Source organism: Cibotium barometz, chromosome 19, assembly GCF_041138505.1.
Source record: "Cibotium barometz isolate CiBa-2024 chromosome 19, ASM4113850v1, whole genome shotgun sequence".
NCBI lineage: Eukaryota > Viridiplantae > Streptophyta > Polypodiopsida > Cyatheales > Cibotiaceae > Cibotium > Cibotium barometz.
The window spans coordinates 47,279,351-47,289,394 of NC_141064.1; positions in this window are offsets into that span (position 1 = coordinate 47,279,351).

The window sequence follows — 10,044 nt, forward strand, 5'->3', positions numbered from 1 at the left end:
CGAAGCCTCCGAGGGAATGCTAGAGAATTTGTCTCTTGTTCATTCTCCCTTGAAGTTGTCATCAAAGTGCATGGCACTCTGTGACAACACCGCTCAAAGTCTTTGTGCCTTTGAGCATATAGGGCATTATGAAACTTCATGTCTCAAAGGCCCTCTAGGAATTGGCCTACTAGATGCTCCTCTGAAAGCATGTCTCTCTCTTCACACAACAGGAATGTAAATAACTCGATTGATGTAGATCTGGATAGATTCCTCCACTTGTCGGTGGGTGTTCTAGAGCTAGTCTATGACACTCCTCTACAACACTCCAATGTGTTCCTTGCCTAGAGTGCCTTATTATGAAGGCTATTTTCAAGGCATTGAACTATACCTTTGTCTGCTCATTTTAGGGATCATAACCATGGGCTAGTTTTTCCCTCGAGTAGCATGAGCCCAAAGGAACTCAATTTGATATGGTCATCTACATGGTCAAAGGCTTCACAAATCTGCTTGAACATTTCCAAATGTGGGACAAGATCTCCCGAACCATCAAAATTTGTTACAAGTTTGGAAATGTGGATTGGTTTTCCCCTTTTGGGTCTTGGAGCTGGGTCTTGGAGCTATGACTGTTGGAGCTATGGGAGCTACACTATCATGTTGTTAGAGCCAACCCTCGAAGCTTCCTCCCTCCCTATTTCCATTGCTAGTCAGAGAGTGTCGGTACTAAGGCCTCATGTTTTTGGTACAAGTGGGGGTGGGTGTGTGGTTGTAGTACAAAGGGTAAGGATGATATGTGACTCCAGGTTAGTAGGGATGTTCTCCTCTTGGATCAGGAGCATGCATAGGTTGTGTCTAGGCAACATAATCTTGGGGATCATAAAAATAGAAGGACCCAACTCTTACTAAGCTTGATGGTCCTAATTGGTCCTCTCTCACATGCCAATAATGGGGTGGCTAGTGCTAGTCCTATTGTGTGGTCATGGCAAATAAGGGAATGAACCCACTTATCACCATGGTGACTAGGATGGGCATAAAGATGCATGTTCCCCCATAAATGTCAATGGAACAAATCCCCCACTTGTGGCCATAATCACGGGTGATGAATGTGGTAGCAAGGGTGTCTACAAAGCCTCATGCATGGGGGTGTGTATCTTCTATGTGGAGGTGTTCTCCTCCAATCGAGTGTGATTCAGGAGCCCTGACCATTGTGCTAACCTCAAAAACTAGTTCTCTTACTACTACTGAGGATGTTCCTTCGTAGAAAAAACTCTTTCAGCAGTAGAGAAGTTATGCTCTATGTGTGTGAGTTGGGGATTTGAGAGTATAAAGTGTATAGTAGGAACAACTTCTATGTTGCACAAGGCTCTTGGCTTTGAATCTAAGTTGTGTCCTAAGAGACTAATGTCTTCAAGGTGTTCACTTTTACTTGTATTGTCATACACCAGATGAGGATGTCTCCATAATTTAATTGGAGGATGTTCACTTTTACTTGTATTGTCATACACCAGATGAGGATGTCTCCATAATTTAAGTTGTGTCCTAAGAGACTAATGTCTTCAAGGTGTTCACTTTTACTTGTATTGTCATACACCAGATGAGGATGTCTCCATAATTTAATTGGTCAAACATAGGAGAGTGGGTGGATTTTGATGGGCCTGCAGAAGAAGCATTTGTTGTAATGGTGGTGTCCTCATACAAGGTGTTAGTCTAAACTACCTTGCAAGAATGTGTAGTGCATAAGAGCTCTCGAGGGGGCGCAGTCCACAAATGTATGACATTTGGGCTTTGTTGATGTTTAGGTTGTTTTTATGTGTGTGAAGGCTAAACACCAGAGGCAAGGCATAGACACATGACACAAGTATATGTTGGTACTCTAATCGATGGTTATCCTAGATGTTATGGGGTTACGATAGCAATACCTCCCATGGGGTGCCCAAACAACACTGGTGTTTCATGAGAAGTTCTCATTCTAGCAGTTATGTAGGTTGAATCTATAGATCTTGTTGTCTCATGTCTCTATGAATTGACTTCACACAAGTAGGGTTGGAGCCAGTTCTCTTAATCTTTTAGAGATCCTTGAATCTCTCCCTATTGTTCCTATCCTTCTTTACTAGTTGGGGTAGCTCCTCCCTAATAGGATCTAACATTGAAGTAAGTGTTCTCAACGTATCTTCTCCAATCTTCTTCATCATGCGAATATAATGAAAGTTTATGTGCTATTGGCCTCATGTTCACATCTCAAGGTAGCTTCCTCATGGTGTAGACCCTTGATGTGGAGTGTCAAATCCTAAGGCCACCTCAGTGGTGGGGATGACTCCCCCTACGTAGACACTTCAACACCCCTTGCCTCTCATCTATTTGGGGACTGTAAGTGTTACCTTATTCATTTGTATAAGTCACTTTATCCCTTAAAGGATGGTAGCACTTGCTCACTAGGATTGCATCGATAGGGGTGCGTCAAAGATCCTTCCAGACTTCTTGTCATGTGTGCCCTTGTTGGCACATCCTCATACAGGCTAGTCTCTCCCAAGTTAATTAAGCTCTCATGAAAAACATATTTAGGAGACATGTACTTGTTGAGTTTGGACAGCTTCTCTGTGAGGTCCTATGGTTTCTAGAAGTTCATTAAGCTCTCATGATGTAGTTGTCGAGTTTGGATGGCTTCTCTCTGTGAGCTCCTATGGTTTCTAAAAGTTTATGGGGTCTCACCACTCTAATTGTAGTTTTCACTATGAGGACTCTCTCTGGGTTTCTTATGGGAATGTACATTGATCCCAAAGATTCAATGTAGAAACACTTTCCATCTTGTATAGATAAGACCACTGAGAAGAGGACTTCTGGCTAGTGACCAAACGGAGCAGGAAGAGTCCATCTCTCCAAGAATACTCCATTCATGTCTATATATATAGGAACTTGAGATGTCTTATGGACACCACATCTTTGTAAGACATAGACGTAGGTCTCATTTTCTCCCATGTTCATATTTCTTTCCCTCACATTCTCACTAGTTGTTCTTCTTTCACCTATTGCATGAGTTGCTGGCATTTTCTCTACTCTTCTAGAAGATTTACCCATGAAGATTTGGGCTCCCCTCAACTCCATTCTAGCACTCGGATGCTCTATTGAGTCCAAGCCCCACCATATTAATCTGGCTTCTTCTTCCATTGGCAGTAGAGAGAAGACTCACGATCTTCCCTTGTACTAGAATCTGGTGCAATTAGGGAGGTTAAGTCTATACACGGTCCCGTTCCACTCTCTAATGTTAGTGTGTGAGATGAATTAAGCTCTCCCTACTTTCCCATTATGACCACCTACTTCCTAATATCCATCTCTCGCGATCTGGATCTCTAAGATCAACACTCCATAAATTCCAGAGAGTTTATCTTATGGTTTTTTGAATGTTTTTTTTCCATTTTTAGATTTTTCAAAGTGTTTTAGGTTAAATCGTGATTATAGTCATGCTAAGCTCTAATGTTGTGGATTAAACATGTTATGGTTTGATTCCGCTCTTGACAACAATGGAAATCTTGAAGAGCATAAGCTAGAGTCCGAAGACAATGCCAACCTAATTGCATTGTGAGAGCATATCCTTAGGGAAAGAGAAACTCACGCCAAGCTCATGCAAAGGAATGATTCCCTGACAAACTTCGGTACGAAGAGAACCCTAAAGAACTAGCCGGCCCAAAAATTCCAAATTTTAGCAGGTCATTGATGACTTTACCTTCCTAATTAGGCTTAGAGGAGTCTCGCATGATTAGCCAAAGCTATGAAACAAAAGGAAACAATACTCTTACCCCATTAGTGCTATTTTCCACCATGACTATGATGATGGGAGAGTTTCTAGCATGCAAACCTGATGCCTAGATTGAGGTTGATCAATGACTTTGCAAACTGCAAACTTAAAATGTTGGAAGCAGACCATGAGACTGAGCTAGTAGGATGAAAACCCCAAAAAACATTCAAGGATGTACCAGTACAACAAAGTGGAAAACTACTTTGAGGGTGATGACACAAATGCCACACTACCCATAGAGATGAGCGGTGTAACCACCATAGCCATTCTAGACAGTGGTGATGGGGTGAGCATCACCACCAAGCAAATATGGCTGAGATGGGAAAAAAGAGCTCTAAAAACGACCAACTTGATATTAAAATTGGTAGATGGAAGCATGGGTGTTCCCTTAGGCATTCTGAAAAATATTAAGGTCACAACTTGTGGAATCACTTTTGAACGTTCATTTGCAGTCATTGACTTCAAACAAACCACAAACTAGGATGCTCGTTCATGCGACAACTTTAAATGATACATAGGATGAGGGCTTCAATCAGCTCTACTCAAGACAATCGGGAGCCATAACAAAAGTGGATCTTTTGACCCACCAATACAAGGAAGTAAACAAGATGCCCATAGAAGAGATTGAATTAGACACCACGGCCAGGATGGAAGTAGCCAATCTTTGTGCCAAGTGTGTGGCTTAGAATGCACGCCACAATGGGAAGGAGAAGGCAAGATCGCTATCACAACCTTGCCAGATCGGAAGAAGAGGAAAATTTGATCCATCTCCTCGCTACCATGGATGTATGCCCAAAGTCCACAAAAACACAGTTTTGTGACAAGGACGGTAATGATCTACTCCCCGTTAGGACCATTTCTTCTTTATCTAGTGGGATGAGTGTTAGAAAATCAATTAAAAGGAACCAAATAGAATTGGATGACTTCTTAGAAGATGAATCCAAAAGGATCATCTGTGTGAGAATGATGAGCGTCAAAAGCCACTCATCGAGTGAGGAAACTTCAAATGAAGACACTAGTGACTTGGTATCTGTTGAACATTGAAACATCGAAGGCTAGTCAAGAAGTTCTTAGAGGAAAGGGAAAGGCTTCTAAAAGCTAATCCAGTGAAACCCCATAGGAGATAGAACAAAAACCTCCCAAAACTTGAGAGTGTAGAGCAATACTTGAAGCACGTGGATGCACCACTCTCAAAGGAGGACTTTTGCTCTACCTGCCTGCTAGAAACACAAAATCAATAGAAAGCTACCATGCTTCAAATTGATTTGAAAGTAGCTTGAAGTGTTCCTCCCCACAAAGCCCATTAGGATCAAGGACTTAGAGGCTCTAAAAACTAAGTTTGATGTTTGAGAGAAACTATCCAAGTCGGGATGACAAAGACAAAATAAAGCCATACAGGAGGGCAAAGACATTGATGGCCCCGAAACCTAATGCCCCTTCTTATAGGATTTGATATGACAAGTCCTTGTGGTTCTGAGCCGAGGAAATGTACAGGGTACATGCCTATGCAGTCAAGATAACCGTCTTGAATGAAATAGACAACAAGGAATATCACATGATAGTACACACTCCCGAAGCACAGGAACTAGTCTTGCAAGATGCCTAGATATGCCCATTCATGCAAAAAGTGGGATTGCTTGACATGCAATCAGCCCCTGCCACCACCACTGCCATGACGATGATCATTATAGTCCACCCGATGCCCCAAGACAAACTCTGCATATAACTATTTCCCAAAGTAAATGGGGATCTAGCGGTTGTGAGGCATCATCCCATGTGCGGCAATGTAACGAGGATAAATGTGGGTGGCTACCATCACAAGATGTGAACACCTAGAAATAGTCAAAGGCGCGGGCCGAGGCCGTCCACCATGCCTGTCAAGGAAAAGACTCACTAGATTGTCCCTAATACCAGGCATCTTGTCTACCTCTCATGATAACTCATGCCACCCTGAGCATTCGTGTGGTATGCTGGGTAGTAATCCTCTCATCCACGTAAACAATATCACTGAGGCTATGAAGAAATACTAGCAATGTCTCAAGGCTATGCAATATGGAGAGTGCGGCTGGAATGCCCATTGTCCCCTCATGAGCAGCTATCGCATGCACGGTCGAGAGCTCGGCCTCTACCTGTGTGATAAGTGCTGCTATGGACAAGCGATGTTGTGTAGGGTCGTGCAACTCCATCCTAAACAAGCATGGAAATTAAAAAGAGGGATATGGACTAAACAAGTGCATAATGAACATTACAATGCTAATGACAAGCTAATGATGATTATAGAGAGCTAATGACAAACATAGAGTGCTCCGAACTCGAAAGCGAGAGAAGTGCAATGAGCAAAAAAAAAATACCCCTTATATAATACGATCGAGATCTAGGGTTTCATACAAACCGTCTGATCAAAATCTAGGGTTGATCTTGACGGTCAAGATTAAATTTAGGTATTTCACCAATGGAGAGTAAATAGGATGTGGCCATTTTGGAGCGGCTACGATGCATTTGTATCTCAATCGTGATACATTGAATGGCTACGATGTATTTGTATCTCGATCATGATACATCGAGTGGCTACAATGCATTTGTATCTCGATCGTGATACATTGAATGGCTAAGATGTATTTGTATCTCGATCGTGATACATTGAGTGGCTGCGATGCATTTGTATCTCAGTCCATTACATTTGTGGATCTTTACCACTCATTGTATCACGATCGAGATATGAATGCATCATAGCCGCTCGATTATTATTTAGAAAAATTATATTCTAGCCATTTTTTATCATGATGAGATGATGATGGGTTTATGGTATGTACAATCACCATCCACCATGGCATGCCCAATTGCTATGTTGGCACTACCACATATCACGATCGTGAGATAAGTAGGTTGCAAAGGTGGATGCCATGTTAGACGGGTGCCATGGATCATGATCGTGATACATGGTACTACATGTCTATGTTGTGTGGATCTCGATCGAGATCCATGATATGTGTGTCAAGCTTGTGTGGATCACAATCGTGTTATGGAGTTTTAGGCTCAATAGCCACATGATGGCAAGTGTGGAGCTTGCCACGTATCACAATCATGATGGCAAGTGTGGAGCTTGCCACGTATCACAATCATGATACACCGCGCCCACTAGAGTTGGTAGGCTTGTATATGTCTTAAGTTTCTAGAAATGGGACAAACCTACACACCTTGATTGTACAACCACCCTGGTATGTATGTTTTCACAATTGAGTCTGGATATTTTCTTTTTGTTGAATTGTACAACTTAAAATTTGTAAAGTCATCATGTAAGTAAGTTGATACATGTAAGAACCTAGATACCATAGAAATCCTTGTGTCATATTTTTAAAGGTAATATTCATTAGCTCCTTCTTGTCAAATTGTGCATGTAGGCCTATACATGTAGGCAGTCCCTCTCGGAGGCATTAGACAAATGATTAGAGATTTTTGGCTACCAAGTCAAATAGCCAAAAGTTGCTCCATATTGGCCCCCTTCTTGGCTGCTTGATCTAGCCCTCACACACCTCCTAGGAGCTTCTTGGGCGTATTGGATCATATTTTGGCATCTTGTTTTGATAGAAACAAAAACCTTTGATCTCTTATATCTTGTGTGATGCCTCTAAGATGAAAAAACCCCACACAGGTGTTCCTTACCATACATATGCCAGAACATGCTCCAATAGGCCCAAAAAGCTTCTAGGAGGTGTGTAGGGACCAAATCAAGTAGTTGTTGTGATGGGGGTTGATATAGAGTGACTTTTGGTTATTTGACCTGGTCAAACAGCCAAAAGTTGCTCCGTACCTGGCTTCTTTATCTAGCCCTTACACACCTCCCAGAAGCTTCTTGGTGCCTATTGGAGGCATGTTCTAGCATCTTCTCTCGCCAAAAAATTATATGATCTCTTCTATTATCTAATGCCTTCGTGATTGTCTGGCCAATGAAAAAACCCCAAACAGGCTCTGATCTTTCTCTACTATACAGATTTAGAAACCCTGGAAGACACCTGTTGTGCGACAAAATGTGTGATATAAAGTATCATTCATATTGGGAAAAAAAAGATACAATATAGTTTTTTCAAGAAGCAAAGCTCTGATTTTCATTAAGAAAAGTGATTACAAAAAATGGATTACAACAAGGACTTGGACTATGTCTAGATTGAGAATCAAAGTTTATAAATTAGGATTAAGGGATCGATTAAAATGAAGCCATCTAGCTAACTGGAAGTCCTTGAGAATTAGAGTGATCCACTTGGCATGGATATGGCACAAGATAGAGTCCTCAAATAAACCCACCAAAATTTCTTTAAAATCCCCCTATAGGGCCATCGTAGCTCTACAGCTTGGATCTTGTAACCCTCAGTGCCAACTTTATCCATCACCTCCTTCACCACTCTTGTAAAAGATTCCTTTGATATTAAAAGATCAGTGCTCTTCTAGTACTTTGTGAATCTCCCTCGGAGATTTCACCTCGGGCCATGTTCTCTTTTGACGCCTTTACCTTGGAGGAATGATAGGACCTTGCTTTATTTAGCCATGGTGCCTTATCGCTTAAAATTTTTTGACGCAGCTCCTGCTACCTCCTCCTTATGCTTTTTCTCTGCCTCTTCTTTGTGAGCTACTTTTTCTAGTTGGTGTTCAGCTTCCTTGCTTGGCATTGTGCTTCCTTTGCTGCTTGGTGAGCTACTTCTTGTGCTATTGCTTGTTGTTGGGGTGATAGGGTTGGGTTGGGAGGTGTTGCATCGATAGGATCCGGATTTAGGACCACCTCTACAAAGAAATCATTTGTTATTATTAAGGTTCAAGACAAAAAAATCTTCGTTGGTCATATTTGCTTCTCAACTATTCAAAGCTAGAAATGCATCTGTACCTTTTATGCGATTGAGGATCCTTCACCAAAACTCTTTGCAAAATAGGGTTTGTGGGTGCGGAGACTGTTGGAAAAGCATTTTGCTCAATGCTCCACTCTTGTGATTATACTACGGGGTGCTGGATGAGCTCAAGGTGTAAGGTCCCCATTATGAGGAGAAGTTACACCCTTCAGTTTCCACCAGTTCAGATACAGTGATGTTGGCCAAGTGTGGCTATATGGCTAGGAGATGGCTTGTGTAGACTTAGCAATTAGTTGAGTAGGACGCATGTTTATGTAGGCTATTGTGATTGCACTTAGAGGGCATTTGATAGCAACTCGAGGATAACGGATCCTTGAGTTAATAGTGGGCCTTGAGAGTTAACTAGTATCCAAGGCATTGCCTCAGAGCTCGATGGTAAAAGGAATATTCCTTGAAATATTCTCTCATTAACCAATATGCCTTGATATAGCATGTGAGTGATGTGTCGATTGGGTGCACAAGCACTCGATGTAGGATGGCCAAGTGAAGGCCGACCTACATCCTAAATAATCCCATGAGGCTATATAAAGGCAATGTGGGTAGGCATCAAGCGCCCTTTGCATGCAAGAAGTCCTCCATCCAGAGTCTGTTCAAATCACCATCGAGGCTCCTTGTTACCGAAGCGCATGGGTGGACGGACATCCATTTGAGTTGTAGAAAGTTTACAATCAGTAATCTTATTTACTTTCCATTTCTTTCTATATTTTTTATTGCTTTGTGCTGATAAGATTCTACTTCCGCCGCCACTGCTACTATGTTTTCTTACATGGTATTAGAGCATAGACTCTAGACAAATCTTTGTTTTGGTAGTTTGCTAGCTATTGATAGTAAATTTGGAGAGATGGCTCAACAAGCTCAATAAGCCTAGAACCACGACAGCCACTCGCTCATGTCATCTACCTTTTTGGTGATGGAAAGTTGGATGGGACAAACTACACTCTTTGTTGGAAGTTCAAGATTCGAGCCATTATAGATTCATATGAGTTGTAAGGAAACCACAATTGGGGTGGATGTAATGTCAGGTCCAACTATGAATCCAAATGATCCTACACAAATTGTGCCTCCCGATCCTGCTCTTGCTTTAGCATGGAAGCACAAAAATGCAAATGCATTATGTGCTATTGTTACCAGCATCAGTGATTCGGTGATGACCTCGATTCAACATACAAGCAATGATTTTAGAGCTAATATTAAATGAGATTTTAGCCTTTTTATTCTCATTTTTTGTTTGCCTTAATCATGGACATTGCTATAAAATCCCTCTTAATCAATTGTGGCTTAATTCATTTTCTAAAATCCTCCACAAGTTTAGTGTTTTCCATGTGTTTTTAAGTTTTTGTAGCATTGCTTCTAGCCTAATCATGATAATGTAAG